The sequence below is a fragment of the Coturnix japonica genome, chromosome 17 (genome assembly GCF_054131305.1).
Source record: "Coturnix japonica strain WE chromosome 17, WE-NBRP24, whole genome shotgun sequence".
Classification (NCBI taxonomy): domain Eukaryota; kingdom Metazoa; phylum Chordata; class Aves; order Galliformes; family Phasianidae; genus Coturnix; species Coturnix japonica.
In genome coordinates this window covers 10838451-10864461 of record NC_140679.1, presented here as the reverse complement: position 1 = coordinate 10864461, position 26011 = coordinate 10838451, and positions in this window count along the sequence as shown.

Here is a 26011-nt window from a genome sequence, read left to right as displayed (position 1 = left end):
AGGTGGCACTTGTGGGGCAGGGGTGGATGATGTGGGGCAGGAGGTGGTCTTTGTCAGACTGGAGGTGGCACATGTGAGCAGGAAGTGGATGATGTGGTGCAGGAGCTGGCACTTGTGAAGCATGAGCTGGAAATTGTGGTGCAGGAATTGGCACTTGTGGGGCAGGAGGTGGAAGTTGCAGGGCAGGATTTGGCATTTGTGGGGCGGGAGGTGGCACTTGTGGAACAAGTATTGTCACTTGAGGGGGAGGAGGTGGATGATGTGGGGCAGGAGGTGGATGATGTGGGGCAGGAGGCTGTCTTTGTGGGGCAGGAGCTGGCACTTGTGAAGCATGAGCTGGCACTTGTGGGGCAGGAGCGGGACTTGCAGGGTGACAGGTGGAACTGGCGGGGAAGGAGGTGGCTCTTGTGGGGCAGGTGTTGGCACTTGTGGGGCAGGAGCTGGCACTTGTGGGGCAGGTGTTGGCACTTGTGGGGCAGGAGGTGGAAGTTGTGGGGCGGTAGGTTGCACTTGTACGTGGGAGGTGGATGTTGTGAGGCAGGAAATGGCACCTGTGGGGCAGGAGGTGGCGCTTTTGGGGGAGGTGGTGGAATTTGTTGGGCGAGAGGTGAAACTTATGGGGCAGGAGGTGGCACTTGTAGGTCAAGAGGTGGAACTAGTTGGACAGGAGGTGGCTCTTGTGGGGCAGGAGGTGTCAGTTGTTTGGCGGGAGGTGGCACTTGTGGGGCAGGAGGTGGCACTTGTGGGGCAGGAGGTGGCACTTCTGGGGAAGGAGGTGGCACTTGTGGGGAAGGAGGTGGCACTTGTATGGCAGGAATTGAAACTTGTGGCGCAGGATGGGGTACCTGTTGTGAAGGAAGTGGCTCTTGTGGGGCAGGAATTGGCACTTGTGGGGCAGGAGATGGCACTTGTGGGGCATAAACTGGCACTTGTGGGCAGGAAGTGGATGATGTGGTGCAGGAGCTGGCACTTGTGAAGCATGAGCTGGCACATGTGGGGCAGGAATTGGCACTTGTGGGGCAGGAGGTGGCACTTGTTGGATGGGAGGTGGACGATGTGGGGCAGGAGGTTGCACTTGTGAGGCAGGATGTGGCACACGTTGCCAGGAGTTGGCACTTGTTTTGCGGGATGTTGAAGTTGTGGGGCTGGAGGTTGCACTTGTCCAACAGGTATTGTCACATGTGGGGGAGGAGGTGGATGATGTGGGGCAGGAGGTGGTCTTTGTGGGGTAGGAGGTGGCACTTGTGGGGCATGAGCTGGCACTTGTGGGGCAGGAATTGGCACTTGTGGGGCAGGAGGTGGATGATGTGGGGCAGGAGGCTGTCTTTGTGGGGTTAGAGGTGGCACTTGTGGGGCAGGAAATTGATGATGTGGGGCATGAGCTGGCATTTGTGAAGCATGAGCTGGCACTTGTGAAGCAGGAATTGGCACTTTTGGGGCAGGAGGTGGAACTTGTGGGGTGGGAGGTGGAATTTGTAAGGCGGGAAGTGGCACTTGTGGGGCAGAAATTGGCACTTATGGGGCAGGAGGTGGCACTTGTGGTGCGGGAGGTGGCACTGATGGGGCAGGAAATTGAGCTTTTCGTGCAGCAGATGGCACTTGTGGGGCGTAAGGTGGAACTTATGGGGCACGAGTTGGAAATTGTTGGGCAGGAGGTGGAAGTTTTGGGGCAGGGTTTCGCAGTTGTAGGGCGGGAGGTGGCACTTGTGGGCCAGGAGGTGGAAGTTGTAGGGCGGGAGGTGGCACTTGTGGGGCAGGAAATGGAGCTTTTAGGGCAGGAGGTGGAACTTGTGCAGAAGGAGGTGGTACTTGTTGGGCGGAAATTGGAACTTGTTGGGAGGGAAGAGGTACTTGTGGGGCAGGAAGTGGCTCTTGTGGGGCAGGAGCTGGCACTTGTGGGGCAGGAGGAGGAAGTTGGTCAGTCAGTGACACTTGTGGGTCAGGAGGTGGATTATTTGGGGGGGGAGGTGGCAGTGGTGTGGACAAATGTGGCACTTGTGGGGCAGGTGGTGGCACTTGTTGGGTGGGAGGTGGACGATGTGGGGCAGGAGGTTGCACTTGTGGGGCAGGAGGAGGAAGTTGGTCAGTCAGTAACACTTGTGGGGCAGGAGGTGGATTATTTGGGGGGGGAGGTGGCAGTGGTGTGGCAAAATGTGGCACTTGTGGGGCATGAACTGGCACTTGTGGGGCAGAAATTGGCACTTATGGGGCAGGAGGATGTCTTTGTCGGTCAGGAGGTGGCACTTGTGGGGCAGGAAGTCGATGACGTAGTGCAGGAGCTGGCACTTGTGAAGCATGAGCTGGCACATGTGGGGCAGGAATTGGCACTTGTGGGGCAGGAGGTGGCACTTGTTGGGTGGGAGGTGGACGATGTGGGGCAGGAGTTGGCACTTGTGGGGCAGGATGTGGCACACGTTGGGCAGGAGTCGGCACTTGTGTGGCGGGATGTTGAAGTTGTGGGGCAGGAGGTTGCACTTGTGGTCAGGAGGAGGAAGTTGGGCGGTCAGTGACACTTGTGGGGCAGGAGGTGGATTATTTGGGGGGGGAGGTGGCAGTGGTGTGGCAAAATGTGGCACTTGTGGGGCAGGAGCTGGCACTTCAGGGGAATGAGCTGGCACTTGTAGGGCAGGAATTGGCACTTGTGGGGCAGGAGGTGGATGATGTGGGGCAGGAGGTGGTCATTGTGGGGCAGAAGGTGGAACTTGTGGGGCAGGAGGTGGAATTTGTGGCGTGGTAGGTGGCACTTGTGGGACAGGAACTGGCACTTCTAGGGCGGGAGGTGGAAGTTGTGGGGCAGGAAATGACACTTGTGGGGCAGGAGTTGGCACATGTGGGACAGGAGGTGGCACTTGTGGGGCAGGAAATGGCACCTGTGGGGCAGGAGTTGGAACCTGTGGGGTAAGAAATGGCAATTGTTGGGCAGGAGGTGGCACTTGTGGGGCGGGAAGTGGATGATGTGGTGCAGGAGCTGGCACTTGTGAAGCCTGAGCTGGCACTTGTGGGGCAGGAAGTGGAACTTGTAAGACAGGAGGTGGAAATTGTGGGGCGGAATGTAAAGTTGTGGGGCAGGTGTTGGCACTTGTGGGGCAGGAGATGTAACTTGAGGGGAGGGGGTGGAAGTTGTGGGGCGGGAGGTGGCACTTGTGGGGCAGGAGGTGGCACTTGTGGGGAGGGATGTGGCACTTGTGGGGCTGGAGGTGGCACTTGTGGGGCAGGAGGTGGATGATGTGGGGCAGGAGTTGGCACTTGTGGAGCAGGAGGTAAAAGTTGCGGGGCAGGATTTGGCACTTGTGGGGCAGGATGTGGCACACGTTGGGCAGGAGGTGGCACTTGTATGGCGGGATGTTGAAGTTGTGGGGCAGGAGGTGGCATTTGTGGGGCTGGAACTGGCTCTTGTGGGGCAGGAGGTGGAAGTTGTAGGGCAGGAAATGGCACTTGTGGGGCAGGAGGTGGCACTTGTGGGGCAGGAGTTGGCACTTGTGGGTCAGGTGGTGGCACTTGTGGTGTGGGAGGTGGCACTTGTGGAATTGGAGTTGGCACTAGTGCGGCAGAAGGTGGAAGTTGTGGGGAAGTATTTGGCACTTGTGGGGCAAGAGGTGGAACTTGTGGGGCAGGAGTTGGTCCTTGTGGGATGAGAGGTGGCAATTGTTGGGCAGGAGATGGAACTTATGGGGCGTTACGTGGAAGTTGTGGGGCGGGAGGTGGCACCTATGGAAATGGAGATGTCACTAGTGGGGCAGGTAGTGGCACTTGCGGTGCGGGATATGGAACTTATGGGGCAGGAGTTGACACTTTTGGGGCAGGAGGTGGATGATGAGGGGCAGGAGCTGGCAATTGTGAAGCATGAGCTGTCACTTTTGGGGCAGGAATTGTCAGTTGTGCGGCAGGAGATGGCACTTGTGGGGCAGGATGTGGCACACGGGCAGGAGTTGGCACTTGTGTGGTGGGATGTTGAAGTTGTTGGGCGGGAGGTGGCACTTGTGGGGCTGGAAGTGGCAGTTGTAGGGCTGGAGGTGGCACTTGTGGAATTGGAGTTGGCACTAGTGGGGCAGAAGGTGGAAGTTGTGGGGAAGTATTTGGCACTTGTGGGGCAAGAGGTGGAACTTGTGGGGCAGGAGGTGGCATTTGTGGAGCATGAGTTGACACTTGTGGGGCAGGAGGTGGCACTTGTGGGGCAGGAGGTGGAAGTTGTGGAGCGGGAGGTGGCATTTGTGGGGCGAAAGGTGGCATTTGTGGGGCAGGAGGTTGCACTTGTGGGGCAGGAGGTGGCACTTGCAGGGCGGAAATTGGAACTTGTTGGGAGGGAAGAGGTACTTGTAGGGCAGGAAGTGGCTCTTGTCGGGCAGGAGCTGGCACTTGTGGGGCAGGAGGTGGCACTTGTAGGGCAGGAGGTTGCAGATGTGTGTCAGGAGGATGATGTTGGGCGGTCAGTGACACTTGTGGGGCAGGAGGTGGATTATTTGGGGGGGAGGTGGCAGTGGTGTGGCAAACTGTGGCACTTGTGGGGCAGGAGCTGGCACTTCAGGGGAATGAGCTGGCACTTGTAGGGCAGGAATTGGCACTTGTGGTGCAGGGGGTGGTCGTTGTAAGGCAGGAGGTGGCACTTGTGGGGCAGGGGTGGATGATGTGGGGCAGGAGGTGGTCTTTGTCAGACAGGAGGTGGCACATGTGAGCAGGAAGTGGATGATGTGGTGCAGGAGCTGGCACTTGTGAAGCATGAGCTGGAAATTGTGGTGCAGGAATTGGCACTTGTGGGGCAGGAGGTGGAAGTTGCAGGGCAGGATTTGGCATTTGTGGGGCGGGAGGTGGCACTTGTGGAACAAGTATTGTCACTTGAGGGGGAGGAGGTGGATGATGTGGGGCAGGAGGTGGTCTTTGTGAGGCAGGAGGTGGATGATGTGGGGCAGGAGGCTGTCTTTGTGGGGCAGGAGCTGGCACTTGTAAAGCATGAGCTGGCACTTGTGGGGCAGGAGCGGGACTTGCAGGACGACAGGTGGAACTGGCGGGGAAGGAGGTGGCACTTGTGGGGCAGGTGTTGGCACTTGTGGGGCAGGAGCTGGCACTTGTGGGGCAGGTGCTGGCACTTGTGGGGCAGGAGGTGGAAGTTGTGGGGCGGTAGGTTGCACTTGTGCGTGGGAGGTGGATGTTGTGGGGCAGGAAATGGCATCTGTGGGGCAAGAGGTGGCGCTTTTGGGGGAGGTGGTGGAATTTGTTGGGCGAGAGGTGAAACTTATGGGGCAGGAGGTGGCACTTGTAGGTCAAGAGGTGGAACTAGTTGGACAGGAGGTGACACTTGTGGGGCAGGAGGTGTCAGTTGTTTGGCGGGAGGTGGCACTTGTGGGGCAGGAGGTGGCACTTGTGGGGCAGGAGGTGGCACTTCTGGGGAAGGAGGTGGCACTTCTGGGGAAGGAGGTGGCACTTGTATGGCAGGAATTGAAACTTGTGGGGTGGGATGGGGTACCTGTGGTGAAGGAAGTGGCTCTTGTGGGGCAGGAGCTGGCACTTGTGGGGCAGGAGCTGGCACTTGTGGGGCATAAACTGGCACTTGTGGGCAGGAAGTGGATGAAGTGGTGCAGGAGCTGGCACTTGTGAAGCATGAGCTGGCACATGTGGGGCAGGAATTGGCACTTGTGGGGCAGGAGGTGGCACTTGTTGGATGGGAGGTGGACGATGTGGGGCAGGAGGTTGCACTTTTGAGGCAGGATGTGGCACACGTTGCCAGGAGTCGGCACTTGTGTGGCGGGATGTTGAAGTTGTGGGGCTGGAGGTTGCACTTGTCCAACAGGTATTGTCACTTGTGGGGGAGGAGGTGGATGATGTGGGGCAGGAGGTGGTCTTTGTGGGGTAGGAGGTGGCACTTGTGGGGCATGAGCTGGCACTTGTGGGGCAGGAATTGGCACTTGTGGGGCAGGAGGTGGATGATGTGGGGCAGGAGGCTGTCTTTGTGGGGTTAGAGGTGGCACTTGTGGGGCAGGAAATTGATGATGTGGGGCATGAGCTGGCATTTGTGAAGCATGAGCTGGCACTTGTGAAGCAGGAATTGGCACTTTTGGGGCAGGAGGTGGAACTTGTGGGGTGGGAGGTGGAATTTGTAAGGCGGGAAGTGGCACTTGTGGGGCAGAAATTGGCACTTATGGGGCAGGAGGTGGCACTTGTGGTGCGGGAGGTGGCACTGATGGGGCAGGAAATTGAGCTTTTCGTGCAGCAGATGGCACTTGTGGGGCGTAAGGTGGAACTTATGGGGCAGGAGGTGGAACTTGTGGAGCAGGAGGTGGTACTTGTGGGGCGGGAGGTTGGAGTTGTTGGGCAGGAGGTGGCATTTTGAGGCAGAAGGTGGCATTTGTGTGGCAGGAGGTGGCAATTGTGGGGCACGAGTTGGAAATTGTTGGGCAGGAGGTGGAAGTTTTGGGGCAGGGTTTGGCAGTTGTAGGGCGGGAGGTGGCACTTGTGGGCCAGGAGGTGGAAGTTGTAGGGCGGGAGGTGGCACTTGTGGGGCAGGAAATGGAGCTTTTAGGGCAGGAGGTGGAACTTGTGCAGAAGGAGGTGGTACTTGTTGGGCGGAAATTGGAACTTGTTGGGAGGGAAGAGGTACTTGTGGGGCAGGAAGTGGCTCTTGTGGGGCAGGAGCTGGCACTTGTGGGGCAGGAGGAGGAAGTTGGTCAGTCAGTGACACTTGTGGGTCAGGAGGTGGATTATTTGGGGGGGGAGGTGGCAGTGGTGTGGACAAATGTGGCACTTGTGGGTCAGGAATTGGCACTTGTTGGGTGGGAGGTGGACGATGTGGGGCAGGAGGTTGCACTTGTGGGGCAGGAGGTGGCACTTGTGGGGTGGAAATTGGAATTTGTTGGGAGGGAAGAGGTACTTGTGGGGCAGGAAGTGGCTCTTGTCGGGCAGGAGCTGGCACTTGTGGGACAGGAGGTTGCACTTGTGGGTCAGGAGGAGGAAGTTGGTCAGTCAGTGACACTTGTGGGGCAGGAGGTGGATTATTTGGGGGGGGAGGTGGCAGTGGTGTGGCAAAATGTGGCACTTGTGGGGCATGAACTGGCACTTGTAAAGCAGGAATTGGCACTTATGGGGCAGGAGGATGTCTTTGTCGGTCAGGAGTTGGCACTTGTGGGGCAGGAAGTCGATGACGTAGTGCAGGAGCTGGCACTTGTGAAGCATGAGCTGGCACATGTGGGGCAGGAATTGGCACTTGTGGGGCAGGAGGTGGCACTTGTTGGGTGGGAGGTGGACGATGTGGTGCAGGAGTTGGCACTTGTGGGGCAGGATGTGGCACACGTTGGGCAGGAGTCGGCACTTGTGTGGCGGGATGTTGAAGTTGTGGGGCAGGAGGTTGCACTTGTGGTCAGGAGGATGAAGTTGGGCGGTCAGTGACACTTGTGGGGCAGGAGGTGGATTATTTGGGGAGGGAGGTGGCAGTGGTGTGGCAAAATGTGGCACTTGTGGGGCAGGAGCTGGCACTTCAGGGGAATGAGCTGGCACTTGTAGGGCAGGAATTGGCACTTGTGGGGCAGGAGGTGGATGATGTGGGGCAGGAGATGGTCATTGTGGGGCAGGAGGTGGAACTTGTGGGGCAGGAGGTGGAATTTGTGGCGTGGTAGGTGGCACTTGTGGGACAGGAACTGGCACTTCTAGGGCGGGAGGTGGAAGTTGTGGGGCAGGAAATGACACTTGTGGGGCAGGAGTTGGCACATGTGGGACAGGAGGTGGCACTTGTGGGGCAGGAAATGGCACCTGTGGGGCAGGAGTTGGAACCTGTGGGGTAAGAAATGGCAATTGTTGGGCAGGAGGTGGCACTTGTGGGGCGGGAAGTGGATGATGTGGTGCAGGAGCTGGCATTTGTGAAGCCTGAGCTGGCACTTGTGGGGCAGGAAGTGGAACTTGTAAGACAGGAGGTGGAAATTGTGGGGCGGAATGTAAAGTTGTGGGGCAGGTGTTGGCACTTGTGGGGCAGGAGATGTAACTTGAGGGGAGGGGGTGGAAGTTGTGGGGCAGGAGGTGGCACTTGTGGGGCAGGAGGTGGCACTTGTGGGAAGGGCTGTGGCACTTGTGGGGCTGGAGGTGGCACTTGTGGAGCAGGAGGTAAAAGTTGCGGGGCAGGATTTGGCACTTGTGGGGCAGGATGTGGCACACGTTGGGCAGGAGGTGGCACTTGTATGGCGGGATGTTGAAGTTGTGGGGCAGAAGGTGGCATTTGTGGGGCTGGAACTGGCTCTTGTGGGGCAGGAGGTGGAAGTTGTAGGGCAGGAAATGGCACTTGTGGGGCAGGAGGTGGCACTTGTGGGGCAAGAAATGGCACTTGTGGGGCAGGAGTTGGTACTTGTGGGTCAGGTGGTGGCACTTGTGGTGTGGGAGGTGGCTCTTGTGGAATTGGAGTTGGCACTAGTGCGGCAGAAGGTGGAAGTTGTGGGGAAGTATTTGGCACTTATGGGGCAGGAGGTGGAACTTGTGGGGCAGGAGGTGGTCCTTGTGGGACGAGAGGTGGCACTTGTTGGGCAGGAGGTGGAACTTATGGGGCGTTACGTGGAAGATGTGGGGCGGGAGGTGGCACCTATGGAAATGGAGATGGCACTAGTGGGGCAGGTAGTGGCACTTGTGGGGCGGGATATGGAACTTATGGGGCAGGAGTTGACACTTTTGGGGCAGGAGGTGGAAGTTGTGGGGCTGGACGTGGCACTTGTGGGGCGGGAGTTGGCATTTTGGAGAGGGTGGTGGCACTTGTTGGGCAGGAGGTGGCACTTGTGGGGCAGGAGTTGGCACTTGTGGGGCAGGAGGTGGTCCTTGTGGGACGAGAGGTGGCACTTGTTGGGCAGGAGGTGGAACTTACGGGACGTTACGTGGAAGTTGTGGGGCGGGACGTGGCTCTTTTTAGGCAGGAGGTGGAACTTGTGAGCCAGGAGATGGAAGTTGTAGGGCGGGAGGTGGCACTTGTGGTGCAGGAGGTGGAAGTTGTGGAGCGGGAGGTGGAAGTTGTAGGGCGGGAGGTGGCACTTGTGGGGCAGGAGGTTGCACTTATGTGTCAGGAGGAGGAAGTTGGGCGGTCAGTGACACTTGTGGGGTAGGAGCTGGCACTTCAGGGGAATGAGCTGGCACTTGTAGGGCAGGAATTGGCACTTGTGGCGCAGGGGGTGGATGATGTGGGGCAGGAGGTGGTCATTGTGGGGCAGGAGGTGGCACTTGTGGAGCAGGAGGTGGAAGTTGAAGGTCAGGATTTGGCACTTGTGGGGCGGGAGGTGGCACTTGTGGACACACGGAGCCACTGGGCCAGTCACAATAGGATGTTTTTGCCAGTCTTTACCAGTGAGGCTTATTTCGGCCTCCAACACAGTCAATTCTTGAGAGCCCCCAGTCACTCCATTGATTCTGTTTGATTGATTCTGTCCCTTTGTGATTCGAGGGCATTAGAGTGCACTTTGCACCGGTATCCAGCAGTGGTTCTGTGGTTCTGTTGGGCCAGACCATTTAATCCACACAGTCCAATAAACTCTTATTATCCCTCTCCCCGCCAAGACTGAGGGCAGGGCCCCTCTATGGGTTACCTGTGATGAATGGAGCAACTCCACTGGTGGTTGGTCTGTTTTGTAGTTCTCTCACCCGTGCTCGTAGTACAGGAGTAGGCTGGTCGTGCCACTTCCTCATGTCTTCTCTGTGGTCCCGTAGGTAGCACCACATGGAAACACGCTGTGCAATCTTACTGTTGTTCCTTGCTTGAGCTGGAAAGCACGTGTGTCTAATAGCTGAAACTTTTGATGATACAGGTGAAGAGTAGGATTGGAATATTTTGATCAGGTCCTTCACTAGACCTGGTGACCCGTATGGAGACTGACCTTCATCAGTCGTTTCTGATACTACTACTCGACCATCACAATTAGTCGATGGAAATAGTTTCTTGTGCATTTCATCTATCAGTCTTCTACTCGTGAGATGGCAGAAACTGCGGTGCGTACTGGGGGGAGCTGCTCTTCATAGTTTTGAAGTGTCATAATCAGTTCAAAAACTCGGGGTCTTCTCTCTTGTTCCTCAGATCTTCCAAATGTTGTTGCCAGTGTGTGTGCATATCTTTCTGGTGCTGTACTTGTGAGCTTCTGCCACATGCTAGGCTTGGTCCTCACTCTCTCAGGATCACGGTCTTGTGGATCAGGGTCATACAACATTTCCACCACGGTCATTTCCCTCAGGTACTGGATACCTTTTTCGATGGTATCCCACTTAATAGTCTGAGGCTTCAAAGCATCCTTGAAGGGTTACATTTCCCTCACGGCTGTTAACAGTCCAGAGGGTGCCAGCTCCATCCAAACATCTGCTAATCTCTCTGTCGATAGCTGGGTCTCTGGCAATGCTTCCTAGTTGGTGAGATTCATTACCAGCTAGAGACAGGCTGTTGGCCCCGTTGTCCCAGCAGCAAATCAATCAGGCAAGAGACCTTCATTTTGATGCCATGTAAACTCCTTTCTTGAGCCTTGGAATTCATCCATCTTCAGAGATTGATGAATGGTAATAGAGATTTCCTCCTCATCACTCTCTTCTTCATGCCTCTTAGTTTTTTTTTTTTGTTTTTTTTTGTTTTTTTTTTTTTGCATTTCTCAGTGCCAATCCAGACCCCCTACCTGGATCTTCTGCTGCCTCCTCCTCTGCTTCTCCTTCTTCTCATCCTAGACACAAGGACACCTGTTTCCATTTCTTCCTTCCACAGGGGCAACTGATATTGTTACTGGTGCCTCCTGTGACTGATCAGAGTTGACTTGGGGATTTATTTTTTTTTTGAGGCTTGAACCTCAGATCGGAAACTCTCCCTCTCCAGGGTAGTAGTATATAGAGCACGGTAAGCATAAGCCAAACCCCAAGTGTGGTTTACCTCCTTAGATCTCTGACTCAAATACTCAATTTCTCAGGGTCCCTCAGGTGTTCAAGAGTGAAATCCCATGACACTGCGGGTCCCCACGCTTCTAAGATTTTTCCTAAACCTTTCCATATTCCCTGCCAGTCAGCATTTTCTGGTTTTGGAGGGGACTTCCGCATAGAACGAATGGAGAGGAGTACATTCATATATATTGATACTGATAACATGAACATGAGTATGAACACAAGGATGAACACTAACTCGGTTTTCAAAAACTGTGCGGCAATCTGATAAGGCAGCCTGGAAACCGGATTGAACATCGTGGTGTTTGTAAAACTAGCTGCTGTGAAATTAGCAATTGTGAAATTAGTCATTGTAAAATTAACTATTTCATCTGGGATGCAAGTGTCAAAATTCACATCATACCACATTGCGTAGAAGTACCAGGCCCTTACTTGGTCGTATAATGCATATATTCTATAACAAGAAATCAATAAATTAAGAAGGGCCAGTAAGTTTCAAAGAACATGATGGCTTTGAATCCCCTATGCAGTGCTCCTAAAATAAAGAGCAGACTCATAGCTGGCAGTAGCTGGCAGGCACTGTAAAAGTCAGAGCTAGCTAGCTGTGCTCTGGGAGAGAAAGAAATCCCTTTGTTTTCTTTACAAAAGCAAGATAACAATGCTCAGAGTTTACAGCTACCCCTGAATTTTGACAGTTTGCCTGGACTTTCAAGGTCACGTTCTCAGTGAGCAGCTATGAAAAGATATCACAACCCTAACGAAGCTCTCTGAGAGCAAAGAGAGATTTGTTCTAAAAGCTAAAAAGCAGCAGCTTATGCCCGCCATCTCCACCAAAATCTGTCACAGGTTACCTAGATTTACCTTTGCGAATGACAGGGGGCAGCTGCCCTGTAGGGTCCCCAGCCCAAAAAAGAGAGCTCCAGCCTGGGAGGAGATTATACATATGTCCTCCTCCCATGACTTACCTTTGGCCGCGAAGTCCTCTGGGATATGTAGTTTTCTTCTGAGAGATGAGTATTTGGAACGTTGTTATTCCATGGAACTGGAGTATGAAGCTTCTAATGATCCACACTGCACATAATGTTATGATGTGGCACTTGTGCGGCAGGAGGTGGCACTTGTTGGATGGGAGGTGGTTGATATGGGGAAGGAGGTGGCAATTGTGCGGTTCGAGGTGGCACTTGTGGAGCAGGATGTGGACGTTGCGTGGCAGGATTTGGCACTTGTGGGGCAGGAGGTTGCACTTGTGGGGCAGGATTTGGAACTTGTGGGGCAGGATGTGGCACACGTTGGGCAGGAGTTGGCACTTGTATGGCGGGTTGTTGAAGTTGTGGGGCGGGAGGTGGCCTTTGTGGGGCTGGAACTGGCTGTTGTGGGGCAGGAGGTAGAAGTTGTAGGGCAGGAAATGGCACTTGTGGGGCAGGAGGTGGCACTTGTGGGGCGGGAAATGGCACTTGTAGGGCAGGAGTTGGCACTTGTGGGTCAGGTGGTGGCACTTGTGGTGTGGGAGGTGGCACTTGTGGAATTGGAGTTGGCACTAGTGCGGCAGAAGGTGGAAGTTGTGGGGAAGTATTTGGCACTTGTGGGGCAAGAGGTGGCACTTGTGGGGCAAGAGGTGGAACATGTGGGACGAGAGGTGGCACTTGTTGGGCAGGAGGTGGAACTTATGGGGCGTTACGTGGAAGTTGTGGGGCGGGAGGTAGCACCTGTGGAAATGGAGATGTCATTAGTGGGGCAGGTAGTGGCAGTTGTGGGGCGGGATATGGAACTTATGGGGCAGGAGTTGACACTTTTGGGGCAGGAGGTGGAAGTTGTGGGGCTGGACGTGGCTCTTGTGGGGCGGGAGTTGGCATTTTTGGGAGGGTGGTGGCACTTGTGGGGCGGGAGGTGGCACTAGTGGGGCAGGAGTTGGCACTTTTGGGCTGGGTCATAGCACTTGTTGGGCAGGGGTTGGTACTTGTGGGGCAGGAAATGTTACTTGTGAGGCAAGAAGTGGCTCTTGAAGGGCAGGAGGTGGCACTTGTGGGGCAGGAGTTAATTCTTGTGGATCTGGAGGTGGCACTTGTGGGCCTGGAGGTTGCACTTGTGAGGCGGGAGGTGGAAGTTGTGGGGCGGGTGGTGGCAGTTGTGGGGCTGGAGGTATCACTTGTGCGGCAGGAAGTGGCACTTGTGGAGCAGAAGGTGGCACTTGTGGGGAAGAGGTGACACTTGAGGGGCAGGAGCTGGCACTTGTGGGGCAGGAGGTGGAACTTGTGGGGCGGGAGGTGGAACTTGTGGTGCGGGAGGTGGCACTTGTGGGTCAGGAGTTGGATTTGTGGGGCGGGAGGTGGCACTTGTGGGGCGTGAGGTGGAAGTTGTGGGGCGGCAGGTGGCAATTGTGGGTCAGGAGGAGGCATTTGTGAGGCAGGAGGTGGATGATGTGGGGCAGGTGGTGGCACTTGTGGGGAAGTAGGTAGCACTTGCAGGGCAGGAAGTGGCACTTGTGGGGCAGGAGGTGGCCCTTGTGCGGCAGGAGGTGGCACTTGTGGGGAAGTAGGTAGCACTTGTGGGGCAGGAAGTGGCACTTGTGGGGCAGGAGGTGGCACTTGTGGGGCAGGAGGAGGCACATGTGGGGCAGGAGGAGGCTGTTGTTGGGCGGGAAGTGGAAGTTGTGGGGCGGGAGGTGGCACTTATGGGGCTGGATGTGGAAGTTGTGTGGCAGGATTTGACACTTCTGGGGCTGCAGGTGGCACTTGTGGCGTGGGTGGTAGAACTTGTGGGGGGTGAGGTGTAACTTGTGGAGCGGGAGGTGACAACTGTGGGACAGGAGGAGGCACTTGTGGGTCGGGAGGTGGCACTTTTAAGGCGGGAGGTGGCAGTTGTGGGGCGGGAGGTGGAAGTTGTGCGGCACGATTTAGCACTTGTGTGGCTGGAGGCGGCATTTGTGGGGCGGGAGGTGGCACTTGTGGGGCGGGAAATGGAACTTGTGGGGCAGCACGTGGAGCTAGTTGAGCAGGAGGTGGAAATTGTGGGGCGGGAGGTGAATGATATGAGGCAGGAGGTAGCGGTTGTGGGGCAGGAGGTGGCACTTATGGGGCAGGAGATGGTATTTGTTGTGCAGTAGGTGGCACTTGTGGAGTGGGAGATGGAAGTTGTGGGGCAGGAGGTGACACTTGTGGGGCGGTTGGTGGATGATGTGGGGCAGGAGTTGGCACTTGTGGGGCAGGAGGTGGAAGTTGCAGGGCAGGATTTGGCATTTGTGGGGCAGGAGGTGGCACCTGTTGGGCAAGAGGTGGCACTTGTGGGGCAGGTGCTGGCACTTGTGGGGCATGAGCTGGCAATTGTGGGGCAGGAATTGGCACTTGTGGGGCAGGAGGTGGATGATGTGGGGCAGGAGGCTGTCTTTGTGGGGTTGGAGGTGGCACTTGTGGGGCAGGAAGTTGATGATGTGGGGCAGGAGCTGGCACTTGTGAAGCATGAGCTGGCACTTGTGGGGCGACAGGAGCTGGACTTGCAGGGTGACAGGTGGCACTTGTGGGGCGGGAGGTGGCACTTGTGGGGCAGGTGTTGGCACTTGTGGGGCAGGAGGTGGAAGTTGTGGGGCAGTAGGTTGCACTTGTGCGTGGGAGGTGGATGTTTTGGGGCAGGAAATGGCACCTGTGGGGCAGGAGGTGGCGCTTTTGGGGGAGGTGGTGGCATTTGTTGGGCGAGAGGTGAAACTTATGGGGCAGGAGGTGACACTTGTAGGTCAAGAGGTGGAACTTTTTGGGCAGGAGGTGACACTTGTGGGGCAGGAGGTGTCAGTTGTTTGTCGGGAGGTGGCACTTGTGGGGCAGGAGGTGGCACCTGTGAGGCAAGGGCTGGCACTTGTGGGGCAGGAGGTGGCACTTGTGGGGCATGAGCTGGCACTTGTGGGGCAGGAATTGGCACTTGTGGGGCAGGAGGTGGATGATGTGGGGCAGGAGGCTGTCTTTGTGGGGTTGGAGGTGGCACTTGTGGGGCAGGAAGTTGATGATATGGGGCAGGAGCTGGCATTTGTGAAGCATGAGCTGGCACTTGTGAAGCAGGAATGGGCACTTGTAAGGCAGGAGGTGGCACTTGTGGGGCAGGAAGTGGCTCTTGTCGGGCAGGAGCTGGCACTTGTAGGGCAGGAGGTTGCACTTGTGTGTCAGGAGGAGGAAGCTGGGCGGTCAGTGACACTTGTGGGGCAGGAGGTGGATTATTTGGGGGGGGAGGTGGCAGTGGTGTGGCAAACTGTGGCACTTGTGGGGCAGGAGCTGGCACTTCAGGGGAATGAGCTGGCACTTGTAGGGCAGGAATTGGCACTTGTAAGGCAGGAGGTAGCACTTGTGGGGCGGGATGTGGCACTTGCGGGATGCGAGGTGGCACTTGTGGGGCAGGAGTTGGCACTTGTGGGTCAGGTGGTGGTACTTCTGGGGCAGGATCGGGCACTTGTGGGGCAGGATGTGGAAGCTGTGGGACGGGAGGTGGTAGTTATGGGGTGGGAGGTGGAAGTTGTGGGGCAAGAATTGGATATTGTGGGGCAGGTGTTGGCACTTGTGGGGCAGGTGTTGGCAGTTGTGGGGCAGGAGGTGGCACTTGTGGGGCAGGTGATGGCAGTTGTGGGGCAGGAGGTGGAACTTGTGGGGCGGTAGGTTGCACTTGTGCGTGGGAGGTGGATGTTGTGGGGCAGGAAATGGCACCTGTGGGGCAGGAGGTGGCGATTTTGTGGGAGGTGGTGGAATTTGTTGGGCGAGAGGTGAAACTTATGGGGCAGGAGGTGGCACTTGTATGTCAAGAGGTGGAACTTGTTGGGCAGGAGGTGGCTCTTGTGGGGCAGGAGGTGTCAGTTGTTTGGCGGGAGGTGGCATTTGTCGGTCGGGAGGTGGCACTTGTGGGGCAGGAAATGGCACCTGTGGGGCAGGCGTTGGAACCTGTGGGGTAAGGAATGGCACTTCTTGGGCAGGAGGTGGCACTTGTGGGGCGGGACGTGGTAAATGTTGGGCAGGAGGTGGCACTTGTTAGACGAGAGTTGGAACTTGTGGGGCAGGAGGTGGCACTTGTGGGGTGGGAGGTGGCACTTGTGGGGCGGGATATGGAACTTTTGGGGCAGGAGTTGACACTTTTGGGGCAGGAGGCAGATGTTGTGGGGCTGGACATGGCACTTGTGGGGCGGGAGTTGGATGATGTGGAGCAGCAGCTGGCACTTGTGGGGCAGGAGGTGGCACTTGTGAAGCAGGAATTGGCACTTGTAAGGCAGGAGGTAGCACTTGTGGGGTGGGATGCGAGGTGGCACTCGTGGGGCAGGAGTTGGCACTTGTGGGGCAGGAGGTGGTCTTTGTGGGGCAGGAAGTGGCTCTTGTCAGGCAGGAGCTGGCACTTGTAGGGCAGGAGCTGGCACTTGTGGGGCATGAGCTGGCACTTGTGGGGCAGGAATTGGCACTTGTGGGGCAGGAGGTGGATGATGTGGGGCAGGAGGCTGTCTTTGTGGGGTTGGAGGTGACACTTGTGGGGCAGGAAGTTGATGATGTGGGGCAGGAGCTGGCATTTGTGAAACATGAGCTGGCACTTGTGAGGCAGGAATGGGCACTTGTAAGGCAGGAGGTGGAACTTGTGGGGCGGGATGTGGCACTTGCGGGATGCGAGGTGGCACTTGTGGGGCAGGAGTTGGCACTTGTGGGTCAGGTGGTGGTACTTCTGGGGCAGGATCGGGCACTTGTGGGGCAGGATGTGGAAGCTGTGGGACGGGAGGTGGAAGTTATGGGGTGGGAGGTGGAAGTTGTGGGGCAAGAATTGGCAATTGTGGGGCAAGAAGTGGCAATTGTGGGGCAGAGGGTGGCACTTGTACGGCAGGAGGTGGCACTTGTGGGACAGGACGTGGCAATTGGGAAGGACGTGGCACTTGTGGGGTGGGAGGTGGCACTTGTGGGGCAGGAGGTGGCACTTGTGGGGCAGGAGGAGGCTGTTGTTGGGCGGGAGGTGGGACTTGTGTAACAAGAGGTGGAAATTGTGCGGTGGGATGTGGCACTTGTGGGGCAAGGGGTGGCACTTGTGAGGCAGAAGGTGGCACTTGTGGGGCAGGAGGTGGAAGTTGTGGGTCAGGAGGTGACATTTGTGGAACAGGAGGTGGATGATGTGGGGCAGGAGGTAGCAATTTTGGGCCGGGACGTGGCACTAGTGGGGCGAGATGTTGCACTTGTTGGGCGGGAGGTGGCACTTTTTGGGCATAAGGTGAAAATTGAGGGACATGAGGTGGCACTTGTGGGGCAGGAGTTGGCACTTGTGTGGTAGGAGGTGGCAATTGTGGGGCAGGAGCTTGCAGTTGTGAGGCGGGATGTGGAAGTTGTGGGGCGGGTTGTGGCAGCCGTGGGGCTGGAGGTGTCACTTGTGCAGCGGGAAGTGGCACTTGTAAGGCAGGAAGTAGAACTTGTGGGGCAGGAGGTGGCACTTTTGGAGCGTGAGGTGGATGTTGTGGGGCAGGAGTTGGCACTTGTGGGGCGAGAGTTGGCACTTGTGGGGCAGGAGGTTGCACTTGTGGGGTGGGATGTGGTACTTGTGGGGCGGGAGGTGGCACTTGTTGGGGGGGTGGTGGCAATTGTGGGGCAGGAGGTGGCACTTGTTGGGCGAGAGTTGCAATTGTGAGACGGGAGGTGGCAATTGTGGGTCACGTAGTGGCACTTGTGGGTCAGGAGGTGGTACTTGTGGGGCGGGCGGTGGAACTGGTGGGGCTGGAGGTGGCACTTGTGGGGTGGGAGGTGGCACTGGTGGGGCAGGAGGTGGTACTTGTGGGGCGGGCGGTGGAACTGGTGGGGCTGGAGGTGGCACTTATTGGGTGGGAGGTGGCACTTGTGGGGCAGGAGGTGGCAAGTTTGGAGCAGGACGTGGATTATGTGGGGCAGGAAATGGCACTTGTGGGGCAGGATGTGGAAATTGTGGGTCAGGAGGTGACATTTGTGGAAGAGGAGGTGGATGATGTGGGGAAGGAGGTGGATGATGTGGAACAGTAGGTGGCACCTGTGGGGCAGGAGGTGGCACTTATGGGGCAGGAGATGGTATTTGTTGTGCAGTAGGTGGCACTTGTGGAGTGGAAGATGGAAGTTGTGGGGCAGGAGGTGGCAATTGTGGGCCGGGAGCTGGCACTATTGGGGCAGGAGCTGGAAGTTGTGGGTCGGGAGGTGGCACTTGTGGTGCAGGAGGTGGCACTTGTGGGGCGGTTGGTGGATGATGTGGGGCAGGAGTTGGCACTTGTGGGGTAAGGGTTGGAACTTGTGGGGTGGGAGGAGGCACTTGTGGGGCGGGGGGTGGCAATTGCTGGGTGGGAAGTGGCAGTTGTGGGGCAGTAGGTTGAAGGTTTGGGGCAGGAGGTGGCACTTGTGGTGTGGAAGGTAAGAAGATTTGGGGTGTGACGTGGAAGTAGTGGGGCGGGAGGTGGCACTTGTGGGGCGGGAGGTGGCACTTGTGTGGCTGGAGGTTGAGGTTGTGGGGCGAGAGGTAGCACTTGTGGGGCAGGAGCCGGCACTTGTGGGGCAGGACGCGGCAAATGTGGTGCAGGAAATGGCACTTGTGGGGCAGGAGTTGGCACTTGTGGGTCAGGTGGTGGCACAAGTGGGGCGGGGGTCGACGTTGTGGGGCAAGAGGTGTAACTTGTGGGGCAAGAGGTGTAACTTGTGGGGCAGGAGGTGGCTATAGAGGGGCGGGAGGTGGCACTTGTGTGGCGGGAGGTGGCACTTGTGGGGCAGGAGATGGCAATTGTGGAGCAGGAGGTGGAAGTTGCACGTCAGGATTTGGCACTTGTGGGGCGGGAGATGGCACTTGTGTGTCTGTATGTTAAACTTGTGGGTGGGGGGTGGCACTTGTGGGGAAGGAGGTGGCACTTGTGGGGCAGAAGGTGGCAAATGTGGTTCAGGAAATGGCACTTGTGGGGCAGGAGTTGGCACATGTGGGATAGGAGGTGGCACTTGTGGGGCAGGAGGTGGATGATGTGGGGTAGGAGCTGGCAATTGTGAAGCATGAGCTGGCACTTTTAGGGCTGGAATTGGCAGTTGTGCGGCAGGAGGTGGCACTTGTGGGGTGGGAGGTGGATGATGTGGGGCAGGAGGTGGAAGTTGCGTGTCAGGATTTGGCCCTTGTGGGGCGGGAGATGGCACTTGTGGGGCAGGACGTGGCACTTGTGGAGCGGGAGGGGGCACTTGTGGGGCCTGAGGTGGCACTTGTAGGGCAGGAGGTGGCATTTGTGGGGCGGGATGTGGAAGTTGTGGGGCGTGAGGTGGCACTTGTGGGGCGGAAGTTGACACTGTTGGGGTATGAGGTGGCACTTGTGGGGCGGAAGGTGGCACTTGTGGGCAGGAGGTGACACTTGTGGGGCAGGATGTGGCACTTGTGCGTGGGAGGTGGAGTTTGTGGAGAGGGAGGTGGCGCTTCTGGGGCGGGAGGTGGCACTTGTGGGGAGGAGGTGGAACTTGTGGGGCGGGAGGTGGAAGTTGTGATGCAGGAGGTGGTACATGTGGGGCGGGAGGTGGAAGTTGTGATGCAGGAGGTGGTACATGTGGGGCGGGAGGTGGAAGTTGTGATGCAGGAGGTGGTACATGTGGGGCGGGAGGTGGAAGTTGTGATGCAGGAGGTGGTACATGTGGGGCGGGAGGTGGAAGTTGTGATGCAGGAGGTGGTACATGTGGGGCGGGAGGTGGCACTCGTGAGCAGGGAGGTGGCACTTGTGGAACTTGTAGCAGGTGTAACTTGTCGGGCAGGAGGCGGCTCGTGGGGCTGGAGATTGATGTTGTGGGTCAGGAGGTGGATGATGAGGGGCAGGAGCTGGCACTTGTGAAGCATGAGCTGTCACTTGTGGGGCAGGAATTGGCACTTGTGGGGCAGGAGGTGGCACTTGTTGGATGGGAGGTGGTTGATATGGGGAAGGAGGTGGCAATTGTGCGGTTCGAGGTGGCACTTGTGGAGTAGGAGATGGAAGTTGCGGGGCAGGAGTTGGCACTTGTGGGTCGGGAGGTGGCACTTGTGGGGCAAAATGCAACACTTGTGGGGCAGGAGTTATAACTTGTGGGGCAGGAGGTGGAAGTTGTGGAACAGAAGGTGGCACTTGTGGGGCGGGTGGTGGCACTTGTGGGGTGGGATGTGGCACTTGTGGGGCGGGAGGTGGGACTTCTGGGGCCAGAGGTTGAGGTTGTGGTTCGGGAGGTGGCACTTGTAGAGCCAGGAGCCTACACTTGTGGGGCAGAATGTGGCACTTGTAAGGCAGGACGTTGAAATTGTGGAGCAGGTTGTGGCACTTGTGGGGCAGGAGGTGGTAATGGTGGGGCAGGAGGTCGCACTTGTAGGCAAGGAGTTGGAAGTTGAGTGACGGGAGGTGGCACTTGTGGGGCAAGTTGTGGAAGTAGTGGGGCAGGAGGTGGCACTTGTGGGGCAGGAGGTGAAAGTTGTGGGGCAGGAGGTGGCATTTCTAAGGCAGGAAATGGCACTTGTGGGGCAGAAATTGGCACTTATGGGGCAGGAGGTGGCACTTGTGGTGCGGGAGGTGGCACTGATGGGGCAGGAAATTGAGCTTTTGGGGCAGGAGATGGCACTTGTGGGGCGTATGGTGGAACTTATGTGGCAGGAGGTGGAACTTGTGGAGCAGGAGGTGGCACTTGTGGGGCGGGAGGTTGGAGTTGTTGGCAGGAGGTGGCATTTTGAGGCAGAAGGTGGCATTTGTGTGGCAGGAGGTGGCAATTGTGGGGCACAAGTTGGAAATTGTTGGGCAGGAGGTGGAAGTTTTGGGGCAGGGTTTGGCAGTTGTAGGGCAGGAGGTGGCACTTGTGGGCCAGTAGGTGGAAGTTGTAGGGCAGGAGGTGGCACTTGTGGGGCGGGAGGTGGCACTTCTGGGGCAGGAAATGGAGCTTTTAGGGCAGGAGGTGGAACTTGTGCAGAAGGAGGTGGTACTTGTTGGGCGGAAATTGGAACTTATTGGGGGGGAAGAGGTACTTGTGGGGCAGGAAGTGGCTCTTGTGGGGCAGGAGCTGGCACTTGTGGGGCAGGAGGTTGCACTTGTGGGTCAGGAGGAGGAAGTTGGTCAGTCAGTGACACTTGTGGGGCAGGAGGTGGATTATTTGGGGGGGGAGGTGGCAGTGGTGTGCACAAATGTGGCACTTGTGGGGCATGAACTGGCACTTGTGGGGCAGAAATTGGCACTTGTGGGGCAGGTGGTGGCACTTGTTGGGCGGAAATTGAAACTTGTTGGGAGGGAAGAGGTACTTGTGGGGCAGGAAGTGGCTCTTGTGGGGCAGGAATTGGCACTTGTGGGGCGGGAGATGGCACTTGTGTGTCTGGAGGTTAAACTTGTGGGGTGGGAGGTGGCAAATGTGGGGCAGGAAATGGCACTTGTGGGGCAGGAGCTGGCACATGTCGGATAGGAGGTGGCACTTGTGGGGCAGGAGGTGGATGATGTGGGGCAGGAGTTGGCAATTGTGAAGCATGAGCTGGCACTTTTAGGGCTGGAATTGGCACTTGTGCCACAGGAGGTGGCACTTGTGGGGTGGGAGGTGGATGATGTGGGGCAGGAGGTGGATGTTGCGTGGCAGGATTTGGCCCTTGTGGGGCAGGAGATGGCACTTGTGGGGCAGGACGTGGCACTTGTGGAGCGGGAGGGGGCACTTGTGGGGCCTGAGGTGGCACTTGTAGGGCAGGAGGTGGCATTTGTGGGGCGGGAGGTGGAAGTTGTGATGCAGGAGGTGGTACATGTGGGGCGGGAGGTGTAAGTTGTGATGCAGGAGGTGGTACATGTGGGGCGGGAGGTGTAAGTTGTGATGCAGGAGGTGGTACATGTGGGGCGGGAGGTGTAAGTTGTGATGCAGGAGGTGGTACATGTGGGGCGGGAGGTGTAAGTTGTGATGCAGGAGGTGGTACATGTGGGGCGGGATGTGGCACTCGTGAGCAGGGAGGTGGCACTTGTGGAACTTGTAGCAGGTGTAACTTGTCGGGCAGGAGGCGGCTCTTGTGGGGCTGGAGATTGATGTTGTGGGTCAGGAGGTGGCACTTGTGGGGCAGGAGGTGGATGATGTGGTGCAGGAGCTGGTACTTGTGGAGCATGAGCTGGCACTTGTGGGGCAGGAATTGGCACTTGTGGGGCAGGAGGTGGATGATGAGGGGCAGGAGCTGGCACTTGTGAAGCATGAGCTGGCACTTGTGAGGCGGGAGTTGGCACTTGTGGGGCAAAATGCAACACTTGTGGGGCAGGAGTTATAACTTGTGGGGCAGGAGCTGGAAGTTGTGGAACAGAAGGTGGCACTTGTGGGGCGGGTGGTGGCACTTGTGGGGCGGGAGGTGGGACTTGTGGGACCAGAGGTTGAGGTTGTGGTTTGGGAGGTGGCACTTGTGGAGCAGGAGCCTACACTTGTGGGGCAGAATGTGGCACTTGTAAGGCAGGACGTTGAAATTGTGGAGCAGGTTGTGGCACTTGTGGGGCAGGAGGTGGAAATTGTGGGGCAGGAGGTGGTAATGGTGGGGGAGGAGGTCGCACTTGTGGGCCAGGAGTTGGAAGTTGTGGGGCGGGATGTGGAACTTGTGAGGCAGGAGGTGGAAGTTGTGGTGCGGGAGGTGGAAGTTGTAGGGCGGGAGGTGGCACTTGTGGGGCGGGAGTTGGAAGTTGAGTGACGGGAGGTGGCACTTGTGGGGCAGGTTGTGGAAGTTGTGGGGCGGGAGGTTGCACTTGTGAGACAGGAGGTGGCACTTGTGGGGCGGGAGGTGGAAGTTGTGAGGCAGGAGGTGGCACTTGGGCAGATTGTGTCACTCGTGGGCACGGAGGTTGCACTTGTGGGGCAGGAGGTGAAAGTTGTGGGGCAGGAGGTGGCATTTGTAAGGCGGGAAGTGGCACTTGTGGGGCAGAAATTGGCACTTATGGGGCAGGAGGTGGCACTTGTGGAGCAGGAGGTGGTACTTGTGGGGCGGGAGGTTGGAGTTGTTGGGCAGCAGATGGCACTTGTGGGGCGTAAGGTGGAACTTATGGGGCAGGAGGTGGCACTTGTGGGGCGGTTGGTGGATGATGTGGGGCAGGAGTTGGCACTTGTGGGGTAAGGGTTGGCACTTGTGGGGTGGGAGGAGGCACTTGTGGGGCGGGGGGTGGCAATTGCTGGGTGGGAAGTGGCAGTTGTGGGGCAGTAGGTTGAAGGTTTGGGGCAGGAGGTGGCACTTGTGGTGTGGAAGGTAAGAAGATTTGGGGTGTGACGTGGAAGTAGTGGGGCGGGAGGTGGCACTTGTGGGGCGGGAGGTGGCACTTGTGTGGCTGGAGGTTGAGGTTGTGGGGCGAGAGGTAGCACTTGTGGGGCAGGAGCCGGCACTTGTGGGGCAGGACGCGGCAAATGTGGTGCAGGAAATGGCACTTGTGGGGCAGGAGTTGGCACTTGTGGGTCAGGTGGTGGCACAAGTGGGGCGGGGGTCGACGTTGTGGGGCAAGAGGTGTAACTTGTGGGGCAAGAGGTGTAACTTGTGGGGCAGGAGGTGGCTATAGAGGGGCGGGAGGTGGCACTTGTGTGGCGGGAGGTGGCACTTGTGGGGCAGGAGATGGCAATTGTGGAGCAGGAGGTGGAAGTTGCACGTCAGGATTTGGCACTTGTGGGGCGGGAGATGGCACTTGTGTGTCTGTATGTTAAACTTGTGGGTGGGGGGTGGCACTTGTAGGGAAGGAGGTGGCACTTGTGGGGCAGAAGGTGGCAAATGTGGTTCAGGAAATGGCACTTGTGGGGCAGGAGTTGGCACATGTGGGATAGGAGGTGGCACTTGTGGGGCAGGAGATGGATGATGTGGGGTAGGAGCTGGCAATTGTGAAGCATGAGCTGGCACTTTTAGGGCTGGAATTGGCAGTTGTGCGGCAGGAGGTGGCACTTGTGGGGTGGGAGGTGGATGATGTGGGGCAGGAGGTGGAAGTTGCGTGTCAGGATTTGGCCCTTGTGGGGCGGGAGATGGCACTTGTGGGGCAGGACGTGGCACTTGTGGAGCGGGAGGGGGCACTTGTGGGGCCTGAGGTGGCACTTGTAGGGCAGGAGGTGGCATTTGTGGGGCGGGATGTGGAAGTTGTGGGGCGTGAGGTGGCACTTGTGGGGCGGAAGTTGACACTGTTGGGGTATGAGGTGGCACTTGTGGGGCGGAAGGTGGCACTTGTGGGCAGGAGGTGACACTTGTGGGGCAGGATGTGGCACTTGTGCGTGGGAGGTGGAGTTTGTGGAGAGGGAGGTGGCGCTTCTGGGGCGGGAGGTGGCACTTGTGGGGAGGAGGTGGAACTTGTGGGGCGGGAGGTGGAAGTTGTGATGCAGGAGGTGGTACATGTGGGGCGGGAGGTGGAAGTTGTGATGCAGGAGGTGGTACATGTGGGGTGGGAGGTGGAAGTTGTGATGCAGGAGGTGGTACATGTGGGGCGGGAGGTGGAAGTTGTGATGCAGGAGGTGGTACATGTGGGGCGGGAGGTGGAAGTTGTGATGCAGGAGGTGGTACATGTGGGGCGGGAGGTGGAAGTTGTGATGCAGGAGGTGGTACATGTGGGGCGGGAGGTGGCACTCGTGAGCAGGGAGGTGGCACTTGTGGAACTTGTAGCAGGTGTAACTTGTCGGGCAGGAGGCGGCTCGTGGGGCTGGAGATTGATGTTGTGGGTCAGGAGGTGGATGATGAGGGGCAGGAGCTGGCACTTGTGAAGCATGAGCTGTCACTTGTGGGGCAGGAATTGGCACTTGTGGGGCAGGAGGTGGCACTTGTTGGATGGGAGGTGGTTGATATGGGGAAGGAGGTGGCAATTGTGCGGTTCGAGGTGGCACTTGTGGAGTAGGAGATGGAAGTTGCGGGGCAGGAGTTGGCACTTGTGGGTCGGGAGGTGGCACTTGTGGGGCAAAATGCAACACTTGTGGGGCAGGAGTTATAACTTGTGGGGCAGGAGGTGGAAGTTGTGGAACAGAAGGTGGCACTTGTGGGGCGGGTGGTGGCACTTGTGGGGCGGGATGTGGCACTTGTGGGGCGGGAGGTGGGACTTCTGGGGCCAGAGGTTGAGGTTGTGGTTCGGGAGGTGGCACTTGTAGAGCCAGGAGCCTACACTTGTGGGGCAGAATGTGGCACTTGTAAGGCAGGACGTTGAAATTGTGGAGCAGGTTGTGGCACTTGTGGGGCAGGAGGTGGTAATGGTGGGGCAGGAGGTCGCACTTGTAGGCAAGGAGTTGGAAGTTGAGTGACGGGAGGTGGCACTTGTGGGGCAAGTTGTGGAAGTAGTGGGGCGGGAGGTGGCACTTGTGGGGCAGGAGGTGAAAGTTGTGGGGCAGGAGGTGGCATTTCTAAGGCAGGAAATGGCACTTGTGGGGCAGAAATTGGCACTTATGGGGCAGGAGGTGGCACTTGTGGTGCGGGAGGTGGCACTGATGGGGCAGGAAATTGAGCTTTTGGGGCAGGAGATGGCACTTGTGGGGCGTATGGTGGAACTTATGTGGCAGGAGGTGGAACTTGTGGAGCAGGAGGTGGCACTTGTGGGGCGGGAGGTTGGAGTTGTTGGCAGGAGGTGGCATTTTGAGGCAGAAGGTGGCATTTGTGTGGCAGGAGGTGGCAATTGTGGGGCACAAGTTGGAAATTGTTGGGCAGGAGGTGGAAGTTTTGGGGCAGGGTTTGGCAGTTGTAGGGCAGGAGGTGGCACTTGTGGGCCAGGAGGTGGAAGTTGTAGGGCAGGAGGTGGCACTTGTGGGGCGGGAGGTGGCACTTCTGGGGCAGGAAATGGAGCTTTTAGGGCAGGAGGTGGAACTTGTGCAGAAGGAGGTGGTACTTGTTGGGCGGAAATTGGAACTTATTGGGAGGGAAGAGGTACTTGTGGGGCAGGAAGTGGCTCTTGTGGGGCAGGAGCTGGCACTTGTGGGGCAGGAGGTTGCACTTGTGGGTCAGGAGGAGGAAGTTGGTCAGTCAGTGACACTTGTGGGGCAGGAGGTGGATTATTTGGGGGGGGAGGTGGCAGTGGTGTGCACAAATGTGGCACTTGTGGGGCATGAACTGGCACTTGTGGGGCAGAAATTGGCACTTGTGGGGCAGGTGGTGGCACTTGTTGGGCGGAAATTGGAACTTGTTGGGAGGGAAGAGGTACTTGTGGGACAGGAAGTGGCTCTTGTGGGGCAGGAATTGGCACTTGTGGGGCGGGAGATGGCACTTGTGTGTCTGGAGG